This window comes from Triticum dicoccoides, chromosome 3A (assembly GCF_002162155.2).
Source record: "Triticum dicoccoides isolate Atlit2015 ecotype Zavitan chromosome 3A, WEW_v2.0, whole genome shotgun sequence".
NCBI classification, from domain to species: Eukaryota; Viridiplantae; Streptophyta; class Magnoliopsida; order Poales; family Poaceae; genus Triticum; species Triticum dicoccoides.
The window spans coordinates 26,625,219-26,631,650 of record NC_041384.1 but is presented as its reverse complement, the minus strand read 5'-3'; the positions used below and the strand labels follow the sequence as shown (position 1 = coordinate 26,631,650).

The following is a 6,432-nucleotide window of genomic DNA, read 5'->3' as shown; positions in this document are numbered from 1 at the left end:
AATCTTTTCCATTGTCATTGTTATGTTGAAATAAAAAATTTTGCATGAATTGTTATTGGTCACTCAATTCCTAAGCCGTTGTTGGTTAATTTGAAATTGGATTGTACTCCAAGAGTCCATAAGATGTCATTTCCAGATGTGGTGGCTAATTTCAGAACTTAGCACCATTTTCTAAAAATAGGGTTGGGCAGTATGAGCCAAACACATGGGAGGATATTTCAAGAGATGAACTGATTGTAGTTGCCGAATTGGTATTAGTAAGTTCCTGTTCCAACTTCCTAGAGAATCACAGGGGTTCTTTGTTATCTAAAAATGCTTCTAATGTGTAATTCATCTAAGGAGTCTTTTAGTGTTTGATTCAGCCCTCCTGCAAGCGGTCATCTTTGAGCTTTCCATTGCCTCCGGTGAATGTCATCTTCCAGCTTGTGACCTTGCCCCCAAGTTTTTTCTTACTGTAGTACGCCACAAATGGTTTTCTATTGGTTATTTTAACTGACCAGAATACTCCAAATAGAAACCGTGATAATAAGATTGCCCCGTTTTGTGTTTTCTACAGAAAGTAGCCTCCATGCTTCTCAAATCTGGGTGCTGTTTTGTCCAGAGGCTTTCATTTACAAAGAAGCACATTGATGGAGAAAAAAGGTGTGGTGAAAGGCAATCTGTTTCAGGTACCTCTGTACTGATTAAAACATATGAGCAAGGTTGCCAAAATGATATTCTATCTCATAATGTTTTCTAAAACCCGACCTCATAAATTTTTTTGTGTTAATAAGAATACCGTACATATTTGTTCTCTACGTCTTTTTGTCCAAAGGTTTTGGTTTCATTATCTTCATTGTGTTGGGATTTTAGAAGGATTGAGCAGTCACATGGCAAGTACAAGGAACATCATCACTACAACAGAGAGGTTGAAATAAGAAGTTGAGGTGATCAATCAAGGCAATAAATTGTATATATTCTTTTGAATGAAGAGGTACCTATCTCCACTGTTTCAAAATCAAATATCAGAATGGTGCTTTGGTTATTTTACTATTATTTGTTGCAGTGCATGGCGACGCTGACGAGCACTTGTGTTTTTGACATGCTGAGCGTCTGTTTTTGTCGACCTTTGATTCATATCTAAATTCTTTGGAAATGTATCATATGAAATGTGAATTCATAACTCTATAGTTCATGTAATCTATATTATGTATAATCTCAATAATGAAATACCTATTAATATGAAATTATTTTTTCATTCGTATCTTATTTTTCCTGATGGTTATAACAGACTAGGATATATCACTCCCTGCTTTGCCAAACCAATTTTTTAAACACTATTTTGCCAAACCTGACACCCACATAACCCTTGCTCACGTTTGAACTATGTACTCATCATTTAAATATCTCACTAAGCTTTTTTCGCATGGTTTGACGTGCATTGCACCTGCACACTTACTAGTGAAGAAAAAGCATGGCTCTATTTGCTTGTGTGAATACCACCCACTGAACAAAGGACCAAGTACGTATGCATCTTCTGATTCCACCATAAATTTCTGGGCTACAAATTATTGAGATGTATCCTCACAATCTTCAAATTGTTACAGTTTAAGCGTCTGGATTCTGACATTTTAAGCCCCGTAGTTAGATTGTAAATCGTGTGTACAATGTTTTCGAGGAAATTTCTAGTCTTGGAAGGCCTTTGAAGACCCCATTCCTTTTAGTGGCCGGAACACAACACTCATCGAATACCCAAACAAATTTTATTATTTTGTGATCTAACTTATTGATGCTGATATGCTCCTGTTATCCAATATACATGAATTTCTATATATCTAAATTGTTGATCCCAGCTACCTAAAATTCTTTTATATGCAACTATGCCAACTTAATATATCATCATGCATGGGAAAGGAACCACCTTAATATGTATCACATGTGCTACTTATATTAAAATAATAATTTACATTTATACAATAATCTATAGTATAATAAATTATATGTATTTTACTAACAATTCTTGTATTTTTAATTTAAATACTAATGTTGCATACAACCAAAGCCCATTGAAACAATTACAAGCCATTCCTGTGGCACTTCATGGAGTATCTTCTCTAGTATTTTATGATACAACAACAAATTTTGTGCGTTTTGTGAATTTCTCACTGATCATCATATAAATTTTGGATTCACCAGACTTATCTGCCACAAGAGTTGGCAGTTTCTTTCTAATGAGATAAAATGAGAGACGAGGTGGATTTCTAGTCATAGGCTTGTTTTTCAATTCACAAAGCGTATCTCCTCGTATCCAGCAGAACTTGCAGTTTCAACTTCCATATTATGAGCCGAACTTAGAATTTTTGAATTCACAAGTCCTATCTCAATAGATCCGGTAGAACTTGCACTTTCTACATTCATGTTGTGAGCTGAACTTTCACTGGAATAAGAGTTAAGTGTGTAGGTCAAGTTATTGCATAATAATAATTGCATAGAAAAACAGAGGAACAACATGGGAGTAATATCTTACAGTAATTCATAGAAATTCTGCTTTGGCGGCATGTCCAGATCATCTAAGCTTCTCTCAAACATTTCTAGAACATTTGTTATAGTAGGGCGATGCACAGGTAATACTTGTATGCACCACAAGCTGATTAAGATCATCTTTTTCGCGATTTCCTCAATTCCGGTCGTGACTTTACATGCTTGTAATCCAACTTCTTGATCAAAGTGGCCGTAAATCCAATCTGGAAAATATTTTTCACTAGAATTTGTAACAGTTGATTTTACATTTCTCCTACCTCCAACCATCTCTAGCAGCATCATCCCATAACTATAAACATCTGACTTAGTTGAAACCACCCCAAAGGTTCGAGAGTAAACTTCTGGGGCAATGAATCCAATTGTTCCTCTAGCTCCCGTCATTGAAAGCTTGCTCTCCTTTGTATGACACAATTTAGCTAGACCAAAATCAGCAATCTTTGGGCTAAAATCTTTATCTAGAAGGATATTCTGAGGCTTGATATCGAAATGGACGATGCGTGTGTTGCAGCTATGATGCAAGTAATCAAGGCCTCGAGCAATCCCGATTGCTATCCCATAGAGCCTCTCCCATCCTAAAATTTCCTTGGCGTTCTCTGAGTAAATGTATTTATCCAAGGAACTGTTGGGCATGTACTCATATATTAGAGCTTGTTTTGATCCCTCTAAAGAAAACCCAAATAAGCTAACAACATTAACATGAGAGGTACTTCCAATGCTCATAACCTCATTCACAAACTCGTCCCCATTTTCTTTGCAGTCATGCAAGAATTTCACAGCAACCAGGCGGCCATCATGCAGTCATCCTTTAAAAACCACACCATAACCACCTTCTCCTAGCTGATTGTTGCGAGAAGATGTTATCTTCATTACCTCTGAGTACTTGTATCTTGTTGGAGCTAGGGGTCCATGGGATACTATCATGACCTCATAATTCTTTTCAGTGTTACTGCTAGTTTTCTTGCAAATGAACCTCAGTCTTTTCCCCTTTCTATGCCATATCAGCACATAAAGACATGTAAAGAGCAAGGTTGCAGCAGTTGATGTCAAACCTGAGATGAAAGAAGATGTTATTTCCTCTTGCAAACCAGAAGTTATAGTAGCCATTGTGATTTCCAAGACCATCAGTAGTTTAAATTTCTCTTTCCGCAAGATTACATCATGGCAAAGTAGCAACAAGCTATCATAATTTGCTCAGTTTTGTAAACTGAGAGTTGCTTGTTCAAATTGTACTTTTAGAATCGTCTTTCAATTATAACAGACATGATAAATTTTAAAGTTACTATTTTGTCATGGAAAATCACTATTAGTAAACCACTGATATTCAATACATATGAAAAGATGGCAACAGTTTTAGCATACCTATTAGCATAATCTTCTTCCCTTTCCTCTTGCTACCTGGAATTAATATAACATTGCATTTATGAGTATTATTAACTGATACTTTTACTCTAATGACCATATATAATGGCATATTTCGAAGTATAAAAAACCCACCAGAGTGACATATTTCAAAAGACGCTTTTTGTAGTGGCATTTTACGATTTCGAAGAGTTGGCAAGCGGAGTATTTTTTTTCGTTACCCATTCTTTTGGTGTAATAATCATACACAAGATTTACAAATGATTGTACCTATAAATAGCCCTAGTGCATGCATGTAGGTTCGTTCCATCCATGTCAGCACGTATGTAAATTGTTTTTGTAGATCTTTGCTTAGTAACTGAGGGCACTACTCGTTTAGGGTTGGTTTATCAAACATATATACTTATTACTTCAAGTGTTCAATTTATAGCGTGTTGTGTAATTTTGAGTTTTACAGGCAGTTGTGATTTTGAAGGTTTACCAGCGCATGTCGACTCGTGCATTTTGCCAACAGAGCAGAGGCACGCGAAGGCGGCAGACTCGTTATTATATCGACACTGCCCGCCACTCGCACTGCAGGAAGAGCAGTCCCCAGCGTGCCTGTCCAATCCAGGATGAACCCGCTCTTCAGGAGTCGACTATAGTTTGCCGCCGTCAAGATAGCCGCCTCCGATCCAAGCACCGGGTGGTAAGTGTACATGCAGTTTCCGGTGGGTATTGCGGGTGGCATGTTCCGGTCGTAGCTCCCGCCGAGGTATACGGAGATGGGCCAAGCGCAGCTGGGCACGCCGGTGGCGTTCACATAGTCGCGCCCACGCGGCTTTGTCTCGTTGCAGCCGTAGAGGAAGCACAGGGCCCGGTTGGTGTGGCTGATCTCAAACGGGGCAAGAGGTAGGATGGTCGACATGTTGAAGTCGATGCAGCACACGGCGTCGGTGCCGTGGGTCACTCTGTTGTGGGACACGAGGAAGGACCTGGTGCCGTAGTCGATGTCGTGGACGCGGATGCCAGAGCCCCTCAACGAAGCCGAGGTGCTGTTGCCGGTGCACCGTAACTCGAAGGCCGGGTGGCCGCAGGAGGAATTCGATGAATCACTTGGGCCGCCAAGCCAGAACGGGTACTTGATGGGGAGTTCCCCGCATGTCACCGGCTCACACTCGGCATGCGCACATTAATGGAAGAGGAACAACGAGAACAAGATGGAGAGTAGTGAGGTCGGATACATGCCAACAACCTTATCTCAGGGGACAAATTTCGTAAACGAGGAGGATGGCTAAAGCTCAAGTGAGTGAAGGACGAACATAAGGGAGATGATAATATATATAAGCGGTGTTAGCCAGCAATTTTTTTCTGTGGGGATTAGGCAACGACTTCGATTGATTCTGTCAATGTTTTCTTGTTTCCCATACCAACTAGAGGGAGTCAACATGAAACTGCAACAGAAGCCGGGTACAACGTTGTCCAGCGAAGACGCGGTAACAAACCTAGGGTGGTTTGTCAACGTCCAAATGTCTTGATTAATATTTAGTTGGCAATGTTCCACGGTTTTGTGGCAAACATATTTCCAGAACTAATCCATTAATTGTTAAATGTTTAGAGCAAGGAGAAGTTGTCATAAAAGATGCCGACGATCTGGACATTGTACTGGATGCATGGTTCATTATGAATGCCACACTGTCACTACAGTTCCATAATTTTTTTGAAGCAAGTAGTGGAGCATTGCTTGTTTCGGGTCTATTAGATGCGCTTCAGGTTTTCAACTGGCAATGTGTCGTCTAATTTTATGAGTTTAGCAGTTATTTCAATTTAGAGGCAATCGACGTGCGCTTGGTGGGTTGGGAGGAGAAGAAAGAGGCCATGATCGAGAGCATGAACATGGCCGGTTGCATCATGCATGATGGATGGCGTAGGTGATATCACATTTTAGATGATACCCTTTCTCATAACTCAATTAGGAAGTTTTAATTTTTTTTGAAAATAATGCGAATGTTCATAAGTTACGTGTCGGCAATCCCTAAAAGTTTCTTTATATGGTGGACAAACTGACATCATATCTTATGAATATTCACAATTTTTTTTGAAACTTTACAAATTTGACTTTTGAGGAGTGGTGTCATATGTGTGGTATCATGGTATCACGTGAAGTGTGGTATCATGTGATGTTTTTCGAGCTATCTTCTTGGTCAATAGATATGTTGGTTGTGTTGTACGTTTGTTTGGTTTCTTCTCTATATGTTGGACTTCCTCTTATCAACAGATTTGGGAGATCAGTGTTGCCTTGAACTCTTTCAGGGTTGACAGAGCAAAAGTTAGCTCCAACTTGTGTGGTTCTAATTATTATTGTTTCACCAACACTGTTTCAGTCTGGGAATTTGTCGGGCATTGGTGGGGGTTAACGTATGATGAAGATATATAGAATGTTCCTTCATATGATGTCAGTTTGTGTGACTGGGGTTTTCCTCGTTGTACAAGTAACAGAGACAACGACTGATTCCATCACTAACGCATGCATTTGCTGTTGCTTGACTAACGAATGTCTTCTATTGGCTCCCT

At 39.4% G+C, this 6,432-nt stretch overlaps 1 pseudogene; it reads right to left on the bottom strand.

Annotated features, from left to right (window-relative positions):
- Nucleotides 1-2,502: 2,502 nt before the first annotated feature.
- Nucleotides 2,503-6,432, bottom strand: part of LOC119271811 — a 6,350-nt pseudogene continuing 2,420 nt past the window's right edge.